This window comes from Pseudophryne corroboree, chromosome 4 (genome assembly GCF_028390025.1).
Source record: "Pseudophryne corroboree isolate aPseCor3 chromosome 4, aPseCor3.hap2, whole genome shotgun sequence".
NCBI lineage: Eukaryota > Metazoa > Chordata > Amphibia > Anura > Myobatrachidae > Pseudophryne > Pseudophryne corroboree.
In genome coordinates this window covers 709,937,673-709,949,837 of record NC_086447.1, presented here as the reverse complement: position 1 = coordinate 709,949,837, position 12,165 = coordinate 709,937,673, and the positions used below count along the sequence as shown (strand labels likewise).

The window sequence follows — 12,165 nt, the reverse complement described above, 5'->3', positions numbered from 1 at the left end:
TTTGAGAGCAGGAGGCCACAGCATCTACAGACACAGCCCCCTCTTCAAGCCCTATCCTGGCAATACCCCCAAAAGACATATCAGTAATGCATACCGGACCCACCTGGTCACTCCCCACAAATGCCACAGTATCCCCAACAGTTATACATGCTCATTCTATAGCAGCAGCGTCTTTTACATTGAAATGCTCTATAAACTGCAGCAACATCGATGGGTTAGACTGCTTCACATACTTCAGAACCATCTTTTGATATAGATCCATCCTTGAGGCAACTTCCATGGGCCCCACAATGATGATAACCGATTACTCATCACAGACCAGCTTTCTGCTATTACTTCCCACAGTAAGTAAAAGTCCTATACAGGGTACATCCTGATGCTCTGCATCATCGTCCACTAGGACCTGGATCAATCTCATCTTATGATGGTCCAACCAGGCTAAACTGCTCTGCATACACTGCGTCACAAGCTCTTACTTCCTCACAAGCCATAGGGCTCACCAGGAAGATTCCTGGTAGGCCAACGTGTCTGTGGGGCCTGTTTTCGGTGTTGAAAGACAAAGGGCGATCTGGCACAGGGTTTATATCAATATGATAGTATTGAAATTCAGAGAAAAAGGACAAAAATTGGACAGTGTATTGCCCTTAATAGGGAGAAAACAACGTATGTTGTTGTTTTTTCATTAAGTATGCTGACCTGGTTGGTGGTGCACCCAGAGTCAGAAAGTACGTAGACTTACAAAAGGGAGAGAACAGAAGGCTCTTGTGTGGGCGCACTCTTAGGAAAAAAGGTTGATAATTTGTAACAGTTCCGAAAGTTTTAAGACATAACTTTTAATGACATTGGTAAAACGAAGATACCCTTCCCAACGATCTATGCGACAAATAATAAATTTGAGAAAATATTAAAAATGTTCTGGTCTCTTTATTTCAAAGAGTATGTGGAAAGGTTGTAGACATTGGATAGTCATACCCCCATTTCCCCTGACCAGTACAGGGTTTCTGTATTGATGGAACCGGGGATTGGTCAAAACACAGTTTCTATAAAGAAAGTCTAAATAGGCTGTAAGTAACTAGAGTGGTAATCATCTGTCACCACTCTAAAGATTGTACACCTGCATTGTATACAAATGCCATATTTTCAGGCAAAAGATTTTATTGTGGGCATCACAAGTCAGTCAAAAAACTGTTAATTATTGCAAACACTATGATGAAGAGTTACAGATTACAATTAGTGGTGATACTGCTGTTGGTGTTTTTTATCACAAAAGGGAGAAAATTTATTCCTGATCTACAACACCAGGTATTCGCAGGTAGTCGCCTTTCCTGATACTGACCTGGCCCAACGCTGTTTAGCTTCCAAGATCGGACGAGATTGGGCGCTGACAGCGTGGTATGGTAGTAGAGATTTAGTGTGTACACCAATGAGAGTGCACCTATATAGGAAAAATAAGAAATGGAGAGGATAGAGAGGAAATAGAGAATAGAAAAAAAGTTGTGAACATATGTGGATCTGCTTTCCACGTTAGACCCGGTTCAAAAGTTCCCACTAATGTGGTACAGTGTTCCGGGAATCATGAATGAGAGTCCACGAAATTGGTGAATGAAGAATGTAATAACCAATTAGTTGGTTAGAGCATATATTTAAGCTGATAACCATAGCAAGATAATACCGAGCTGTTGCTGCCACTCACAATGTAATTACTGAAGGTTAGATCAATCTCTAGTAATGAGGAATGATATGCCACTTGACACAATGGATAATATCGAAAAATACCAAGCTCCTGCTGCTGCACACCATATAATTACTAAAGGTTAAATCTTTCTCTAGTAATAAAGAATGACATGCCACTTGACACATTTGGGAAAAAGGCGATGCAATTTGGACAAATTATCACAGTATTAGGTAGAATATAAATACAGACACCCTATGTCAATTATAAGGTATTGATAATGTGCGGTTTAGGTGAGTAAATTTCACAGGGCAAGAGGCATGAGAGAAAAAGCACCTAAAATAACATGAGAAAATTACATTCTTCATTCACCAATTTCGTGGACTCTCATTCATGATTCCCGGAACACTGTACCACATTAGTGGGAACTTTTGAACCGGGTCTAACGTGAAAAGCAGATCCACATATTTTCACAACTTTTTTTCTATTCTCTATTTCCTCTCTATCCTCTCCATTTCTTATTTTTTCTATATAGGTGCACTCTCATTGGTGTACACACTAAATCTCTACTACCATACCACGCTGTCAGCGCCCAATCTCGTCCGATCTTGGAAGCTAAACAGCGTTGGGCCAGGTCAGTATCAGGAAAGGCGACTACCTGCGAATACCTGGTGTTGTAGATCAGGATTTAATTTCCTCCCTTGTGTGATAAAAAACACCAACAGCAGTATCACCACTAATTGTAATCTGTAACTCTTCATCATAGTGTTTGCAATAATTAACAGTTTTTTGACTGACTTGTGATGCCCACAATAAAATCTTTTGCCTGAAAATATGGCATTTGTATACAATGCAGGTGTACAATCTTTAGAGTGGTGACAGATGATTACCACTCTAGTTACTTACAGCCTATTTAGACTTTCTTTATAGAAACTGTGTTTTGACCAATCCCCGGTTCCATCAATACAGAAACCCTGTACTGGTCAGGGGAAATGGGGGTATGACTATCCAATGTCTACAACCTTTCCACATACTCTTTGAAATAAAGAGACCAGAACATTTTTAATATTTTCTCAAATTTATTATTTGTCGCATAGATCGTTGGAAAGGGTATCTTCGTTTTACCAATGTCATTAAAAGTTATGTCTTAAAACTTTCGGAACTGTTACAAATTATCAACCTTTTTTCCTAAGAGTGCGCCCACACAAGAGCCTTCTGTTCTCTCTCTTTTGTAAGTCTGTTTTCTGTGTTGTCATGTGGCCCCACCCCCCACATGACAGACTGCTCACCACACTCAGTACATTGTATTATCCCCATTCCTTCTGTTATTACAACTCTGCAGTACAGCAGCTCTGCTATCCAGTGATGCTGCCATGGATACATGGTATGTTATAACTCTTGTGCTGCCCATGACAGGCTAAGTCTACAAAATTTTACAAGGCCACTTTTAGTACCCAATCCGTCCCTGGTTTCAGTAACAACTGCAGCAAAAGACGCAAGGAAAGCCGCAATTGCATACAATCAGGCTCTACCCCCTCAACAGACCCCACCCCCTCATCAGACCACAAACCTTCATTAGGGCTGCTTCCATAAAGCTCCATGGCTTGTTTTCCATCACATTCTGCCCCTCTCTAAAGTTGATCTTTTTTATTTTGTATGATCAATGATCATGCTTCATAATAAAACTGTATAGAGAAATGATCCAAGTTTATTGATCATCAAGTTTATCTATCATATTTATTATTATTCTACAATCTATACAGAAGAGGTTAAAGATGAAATATGTATTTATTTATTTATTTATTTTATTATTGTTTACCAATTCCTTCAGTCTCTTAATACTTTATTGTAAACCACATTACGTGTCTTATTATGGTCATCAGTTATGAGTATGATTTGATTGGTGGCATTATCGATATGGGAGAGACCCACATATAAGTGACCATGCACGAATACCTAGCTGCTCTAGTCCACACTGATGACATTAAAGGGGATACGTATGATTTGCCGGCGAACGGGATGCTAGCTGTCATGATCCCAACAGCAGGATCCAATCCGCCAGAATGCTGGCAGCGTGGTGAGAGCTAGAAAGTCCCTCACGGGTTCACTGTGATCACCACGCTGCGGGCACGGTGACTCACTGCACTCACCACAGGTCACATTCTTCCTCTATGGGTGTTGTGGAGGGAGATTAGCCTGTATTGCCAATATTTTGGCGTTGGCACCATGGCATGTGCACCCTTGCTACTAGGAATCTTCTTTTTATTCTAGTGCAGCAACACAGTGGGCAAAGAAGTGTGCAGGTATGAGGAACAGAGGGGGCACCAGTCAGTGTCATGGGGTGCAGTATGGTGAGGGAACTAATACTCTTTGGCCATCGCCTGCATGTGCCTGTGTAGTAATGCTGACTGGGACAGTTTGCGGCCATCTTGCAGCTTCTGGGTACTCAGTGTCCCAATTATTATGTGCCCCATTACCCATATGTGCCTCTGCCCCTCCCCATCATTAACCATGTGTTGCTCTGCTATGTGGAACAACAACAGAGAAAATTCAATGAATTGATAATTTTGTTCACTAATTAGCCAATTAACCATGATAGTGTGATGATTCATAGCCTATGTTACTCCATAACAGCTTGGGGGAATTCAATTGAGGGTGGGGAATTTAAAAATACCCACAGGGTTTTTACTCTTCAATTACAGGACAGAAAATTAGATAAAGTGATTTCTATAGAAATCACTGCATCTTTTTTTCACACACCCCCAAGGCAAATCTTATTTTTCAGGAAAAATCACCGGCACTTGCTCTGACATATCGGTGGCACCCCCTGAGGACTAATTAATAGAGATGAGTGGGTTCTGTTCTCAGAGAACTGAACCCACCTAAACATCATATTCCGAGCCAGAATCTGACTTGGGACTTCCCACCAGACTCGGATCTCAGAATGAGGGAAAACATCATCATCCCACTGTTGGATTCTCGCGGGTTTTGGATTCCATAAAAGGAGCCACGCATCACTGCTATTTTCACTCCAGACTTGGAGAGTAAGGTAGACAGACCTCTTTCTCTGTGGGTGATGGCATCAGGTGGGGTCAGTGTGTGCTCTATAGGGGTGCTGTTCCTGTCACTGTAGTGTCCCTATACTATTAGGGGTGCTGTCCTGGCTGTCACTGGTGTTTCATGTGCAGTTAGGGGTGCTGCAGCTGTACATGGGTGTTGCTGTCCTGGCTGTCACTGTGTTGTACAGGGTGCAGAGCTGTAAAAAAAATCAGGGGTGCAGTGAAAATAAATGTACACTGGCCCTGCCTTGTATGTTGTAAAAATTCTGGGTTGCTGCTGTGAAAACAAATGTACACTGATCCTCTATGCTGTAAAAACACAGGGGTTCTGCTGTTTAAAAAAGTATACTGGTCCTGTATGCTGTTAAAAACAGGAGTGCTGCTGTGAAAAGAAATGTACACTGGTCCTGTGTGCTGTAAAAATACAGGGTTGCTGCTGTTAAAATAAAAGTACACTGGTCCTGAATGCTGCAAAGATACAGGGGTGCTGCTATGAAAATAAAAGTACACTGGTCCTGTATGCTGTAAAAATTCAGGGGTGCTGCTGTTAAAATAAATGTACACTGGCCCTGTCTTGTATGCTGTAAAAAACAGGGGTGCTGCTGTGAAAATAAATGTACACTGGTCCTGTATGCTGTAAAAATACAGGGGTGCTGCTGGTCAAATAAAAGTACACTGTTCCTGTATGCTGTAAAAATACAGGGGTGCTGCTGTTAAAATAAAAGTACACTGGTCCTGTATGCTGTAAAAATACAGGGGTGCTGCTGTTAAAATAAATGTACACTGGTCCTGTATGCTGTAAAAATGCAGGGGTGTTACTGTTAAAATAAAAGTACACTGGTCCTGTATGCTGCAAAGATACAAGGGTGCTGCTGTTAAAATAAAAGTACACTGGTCCTGTATGCTGTAAAAATACAGGGGTGCTTCTGTTAAAATAAATGTACACTGGGCCTGTCTTGTATGCTGTAAAATACAGGGGTGCTGCTGTGAAAATAAATGCACACTGGTCCTGTATGCTGTAAAAATACAGGGGTGCTGCTGTTAAAATAAACATACACTGGTACTGTATGCTGTAAAAACACAGGGTTGCTGCTGTTAAAATAAAAGTACACTGGCCCAGTATGCTGTAAAATGCAGGGGTGCAGTGAAACCAAATGTACAATGGCCTTGTCTTGCATGCAGTAAAATTACAGGGGTGTTGTGAAAATACAGGGGTGCTGGCACTGTCCACGGTTGAGATGTCTAGGCCTGACCTTCACAACACTGAATGGGAAGAGGAGGCTCCTACCACCATTTGCACACCCTCTGCAAGTGCTGGGAGCAGGGCTGACATCAAGGGGGTGCCCTGTGTACAGTTGTCCTGGGCCCGGCCACTCTGACAGAGTGGAGGGCCTGGGCTGCACACACAGCCAGCTGTGGCTATTCCCTGCGGTGGCAGCCACTGGTGACACTGACTGTGGCTGGCCGGCAGCCCCTTCATATCCCGCCGGCCCACCGCCGATCACAGCAAGGTGCTGCTTGCTGTTCTTTTTAATAAAGTTTATTGTATTTGGATGCAACGCAGCATGATGTCATGATGTCACGCCGCATCGGGTGAAGAGGAGCCATGGAGCTAGGGACAGGAGGAGGCCGGCAGCAGCAGACAGCATGGGAGAGAGAGCAGAGAGGATCGATTTGTAAAGGTAAGTATGTTGTATGTCTCTGTCTCTGTGACTGTGTGTCTTGTGAGAAGATGGCCAGGGGCTGTGAGGAAATGTGTGCCTGGAACTGGAGGCCTATCTGGCAGGCACTGAGGGGGCATTTCTGTACCTGGCAATGGGGGCATATCTTGCAAAGGGGGCATATCTGGCAGGCACTGTGGGGGCACATCTGGCACTCGGGACATATATGTATCTGGCACTGGGGGCATATCTGGCACTGGGGGCATATCTGACAGGCACTGTGGGGGCATTTCTGTATCTGGCACTGGAGGCATATCTGGCAGGTAATGTGGGGTCATTTCTGTATGTGGCACTGGGGGCATATCTGGCAATGGGGGCATACCTGGCACATGGGGGCATATCTGGCAGGCACTGTGGGGGCATATCTGGCACTGGGGAAATGTCTGGCACTAGGGGCATATCTGGCATTGGGGGCATATCTGGCAGGCACTGTGGGGGCATTTCTGTATGTGGCACTGGGGGCATATCTGGCCCTGGGGGGAAAATCTGGCACTAGGGGCATATCTGGCACTAGGGTTTATTTAATGAGGGTGGTTAGGTACCTGCCTAAAGAGTCTACCTTGACATGGTGGCAGGTTTGATAATTTTTGGCCAAAATATCTGCCTAAAATATTTTTTGTAAAAGAGTGGGGGCGGGGAACCTGCCTATTTTGTCAGTCCCGGGCCCCACAATTTCTTGTGGCAGCCCTGGTTGGGAGGAGCACCGCCAGTCCAGTTGCTGATATTGACATTGAGGATGTCACTGTAGAAGTACACCAGGATGAGGAGGATATGGGTGTAGCGATCGCTGAGGAGGATGTTGATGATGAGGATTCTGATGGTGATGTGGTTTGTTTGAATAAGGCACCAGCGGAGATAGTTGTTGGCCATGAGATTAAAATGTCCTTTGTCATGCCTGGGCAAAATACCGAAAAAGCCACCTCTTCGGTGTTGACTTATTTATCCACAAATCCGGACAACAGGTGTCAAGCCATCTGTTGCCTTTGTCAATCCATAATAAGTAGGGGTTGGACGTTAACCACCTAGGAACATCCTCCCTTGTATGTCACCAGCAGTGCATTCATCATAAGTCATTGTCAAGTTCAGAAACTTTGGGTAATAGCATAAGTAGTTCACTGACACCTAAATTATGTGGTTTGTTTGAATATTATTTGTAAGGACGACATCTTGCCACTGTAGAGCCAGTTTGTGCAAGGAGAGATTAATTAGTCAACCTTAATTTTGATTTAACATTGATGTTCCACATTTTGGGATTATTTATTTACAAAATGCGTATTTGTTGTACAGGATTATTTTCCTAAGGGCTGCGTAGGGTTATCACAACACAGTAAAGGGTTATCACAGGGCAGTATGGACGGTATAATGGTTAGCATTACTGCCTCACAGTACTGAGGTCATGGGTGCAATTACTACCATGGCCCCAACTTTGTGGAGTTTGTATATTCTCCCTGTACTTGCGTGGGTTTCCTCTGGGTTCTCTGGTTTCCTCCCCCAATCCAAAAATATACTGGTAGTTTAACAAAATGAACCCTAGTAAATGTGTCTGTGTGTACATGTGATAGGGATTCTAGATTGTAAGCTTCACTAGGGCAGGGACTGATGTGAATAGGCAAATATTCTCTGTAAAGTGCTGCGGAATATGTGTGCGCTATATAAATAACTGGTAATAAATAAATAATCACAAGACCTTGTAGTGTTACAAGAAAAGAGTTTCAGTGATCTTGCATTGCATCAGCTTTCCACTGCACTGCAGCACTAGATGGGCCAGGAGCTCCTGTGAGGTACAAACAGTTCCTGAATAAAGCCCAGTATGGCGTCTCATGGACGCATACAACCAGGAAGATGTCTGGCTTGCCAGGCTGAGGCATGCTGGGGGTACAAAGGTTAGCACTGCTTCCTTCCACAGTCCTACTTATAGTATGAAATGATTTTCGACTGTAGAGTGGTAAACTCCACTAGGGCAGGGGCTCAATAACAAAATATTCACTGCACAGTCCTGCTTAGTACTGTACCGAACCCACCTGAACTCAACTTTCCCTATCCGGGGCTGCTATGGGGCCTAAGGAGGGGATGTTAAAACATCTAAGAGGCTGCTTTATTTAAAAATTAAATATGAAAAAAATAAACAAGACACACAGGTATGCTCACATGCGTGTAACTGGGAGCTGTGAAAATGAATAAGGCATCTGCCACAAAATATGTAAATAAAAATGCAATAAAAAAATGGAAAAAAAGAAACCCACGAGATTTTCACAAAATAAGTCTCCAGACTCTGTGGAGGGGAAAATATCCAATCTTGATCCTGTGGTATACACCAGTTTATTTGTATCCCAGCATTAAATCCGAGATTATCTTAATCCCTGAAAATCGAGAAGGGGGTACAAATTTGGAGGCTTTGTCCTTTAGTTTTTCAGTTTGTCCAGTAATGTAGTAATTATATATTTGCTTGGTTAAAGTCCTTTCCGTTTCACACCAATATAGGAGTGGAGGTGAAAGCCTGTGTGTTGTTCCTGATTGCATGTGCCTCTCTATTTTTTAATCACCTTCTTGACACTGTCCTCTTCCTCTTTCCTCTTCTCATAATGTGAAAAGTCATCAAAGAAGGAGGAGGTATGTTTGTAGCTAGTTATGATTCGGAGAACTTGGCGAGCTTTTTCCTGGGGGATCACCTGTCGCTGAAATTATGGGTTTACTAAACTGTGCATGCCCTGTTTAAATAACATAAGGATGGGTTAGAGAGCCCAAGACAATTCTATCTTGCACCTCTTTTTTTTCTTTGCATTATGTACTCTTTGGGGCCTAGTTTTTAAAACTGCCATCCTGTCTGCCACTGCAGTGCCACTCCTAGATGGGCAAGGTGTTTGTGCCGTCCACTTGTTTCACTTAGCTTAGTCATCCAGTGACCTCGGTGCAACCTTTTGGCCTAAAAACAATATTGTGAGGTAGGAGGTGTGAGGTGTAAATGAATTTTATCCAGATTAATAATACCGAAGGATCAAAATTACCCCCACATTCTGTGATTTTAGCTGTTTTTATGCATTTTTCAAAAAACATCCAGATTCAAAACCAGAACCCGAAAGGGTGGTTTTGGCAAAACCAATCCAGATCCAAAACACGAGCGGAGATCCAGATCCAACACAAAACCCGAAAAGTGTCCGCCGCACATCTCTACTAATTAAATAATTGTAAGTTTCCCTTTATCTTAACTAGTCTGTAATTGCTCACCTTCCGAAGTGGTTTCTTCTCCTCCAGCTTTGGGAACCAGGTCTTCTGCAGCAGCGGTGAGTGTAAAGAGTGTGTGAATGTGTGCAAGTGTGTATGACCCCTGTTGTGTATGTGACCCCCCTCAGAGGCAGTAGTTGGGAGAACTACATCTCCTAGCAGCCTTTTCCTCAGTGAGAAGATGGAGGGGAGACCACCAAGAGCTGTCGAGACCACTGGACAGATGAGTTGGGTTCGGGTGACCGGCGGTTGGAAGGCAGCTGGTCACCATACTGAGGCCAGGATTTTGGCTGTTAGATGATCGGCAGGGGAGGGGAGGCGCAGCGCAATGAAGCCTCTTGCCGGCTCGATGGCTCGTTGTGCTTGCTACAACTTCTATTCCCTCTCTATGGGTGTCGTGGACACACACGAGTGGGAATAGTCCCTGTTGGTCGGCATGCCGACCGACGGGCTATTCAGCAGTCGGGATCCCGGTGTCGGTGTTGTTACTAGGGATGAGCGGGTTCGGTTCCTCGGAATCCGAACCCGCCCGAACTTCATGTTTTTTTAACAGGGGCCGAGCGACTCGGATCTTCCCGCCTTGCTCGGTTAACCCGAGCGCGCCCGAACGTCATCATCCCGCTGTCGGATTCTCGCGAGGCTCGGATTCTATCGCGAGACTCGGATTCTATATAAGGAGCCGCGCGTCGCCGCCATTTTCACACGTGCATTGAGATTCATAGGGAGAGGACGTGGCTGGCGTCCTCTCCGTTTATAGAGAAGAGAGTGAGACAGTAGAGAGAGACACAGTAGTAATTTTGGGGAGCATTAGGAGGAGTACTAGTTACTTGCTGAAGTGATAGATAGTGTGACTGTATATTATCTGACTTGTGGGGGAGACACTGACAGTGGGGAGCAGTTAGAGTCTGAGAGCAGGACTCAGGAGTACATATAACGTACAGTGCACACTTTTGCTGCCAGAGTGCCACACTGCCATTGTGACCACACTGACCACCAGTATAATATATATTGTGATTGTCTGCTTAGGAGTACTACTTGCAAGTTGCTGATAGTGTGACCAGTGACCTGACCACCAGTCACCACCAGTTTAATATATATATATATATATATATATATATAATTGTATATAATATATATATAATATTGTATACCACCTACCCGTGGTTTTTTTTTTTCTTTCTTCTTTATACATACTACTATAGTAGCTTACTGTAGCAGTCTGCGGTGCTGCTGAGCTGACTGTGTCCAGCAGGTCCATCATCAGTCATTACATAATAAATATATATACCTGTCCGGCTGCAGTACTAGTGATATTATATATATATATATTGATTTCATCTCATTATCATCCAGTCTATATTAGCAGCAGACACAGTACGGTAGTCCACGGCTGTAGCTACCTCTGTGTCGGCAGTCGCTCGTCCATCCATAATTGTATACCACCTACCCGTGGTTTTTTTTTTTCTTTCTTCTTTATACATACTACTATAGTAGCTTACTGTAGCAGTCTGCGGTGCTGCTGAGCTGACAGTGTCCAGCAGGTCCGTCATCAGTCATTACATAATAAATATATATACCTGTCCGGCTGCAGTACTAGTGATATTATATATATATATATTGATTTCATCTCATTATCATCCAGTCTATATTAGCAGCAGACACAGTACGGTAGTCCACGGCTGTAGCTACCTCTGTGTCGGCAGTCGCTCGTCCATCCATAAGTATACTAGTATCCATCCATCTCCATTGTTTACCTGAGGTGCCTTTTAGTTGTGCCTATTAAAATATGGAGAACAAAAATGTTGAGGTTCCAAAATTAGGGAAAGATCAAGATCCACTTCCACCTCGTGCTGAAGCTGCTGCCACTAGTCATGGCCGAGACGATGAAATGCCAGCAACGTCGTCTGCCAAGGCCGATGCCCAATGTCATAGTACAGAGCATGTAAAATCCAAAACACCAAATATCAGTAAAAAAAGGACTCCAAAATCTAAAATAAAATTGTCGGAGGAGAAGCGTAAACTTGCCAATATGCCATTTACCACACGGAGTGGCAAGGAACGGCTGAGGCCCTGGCCTATGTTCATGGCTAGTGGTTCAGCTTCACATGAGGATGGAAGCACTCAGCCTCTCGCTAGAAAAATGAAAAGACTCAAGCTGGCAAAAGCACCGCAAAGAACTGTGCGTTCTTCGAAATCCCAAATCAACAAGGAGAGTCCAATTGTGTCGGTTGCGATGCCTGACCTTCCCAACACTGGACGTGAAGAGCATGCGCCTTCCACCATTTGCACGCCCCCTGCAAGTGCTGGAAGGAGCACCCGCAGTCCAGTTCCTGATAGTCAGATTGAAGATGTCAGTGTTGAAGTACACCAGGATGAGGAGGATATGGGTGTTGCAGGCGCTGGGGAGGAAATTGACAAGGAGGATTCTGATGGTGAGGTGGTTTGTTTAAGTCAGGCACCCGGGGAGACACCTGTTGTCCGTGGGAGGAAT

The 12,165-nt window shown here is 44.0% G+C and overlaps 2 pseudogenes; one reads left to right on the top strand and one right to left on the bottom strand.

Annotated features, from left to right (window-relative positions):
• Nucleotides 1-1,287: 1,287 nt before the first annotated feature.
• LOC134912717 (5S ribosomal RNA) lies at nt 1,288-1,406 on the bottom strand (annotated as a pseudogene).
• Nucleotides 1,407-2,236: 830 nt separating this feature from the next.
• LOC134912705 (5S ribosomal RNA) lies at nt 2,237-2,355 on the top strand (annotated as a pseudogene).
• Nucleotides 2,356-12,165: the final 9,810 nt, after the last annotated feature.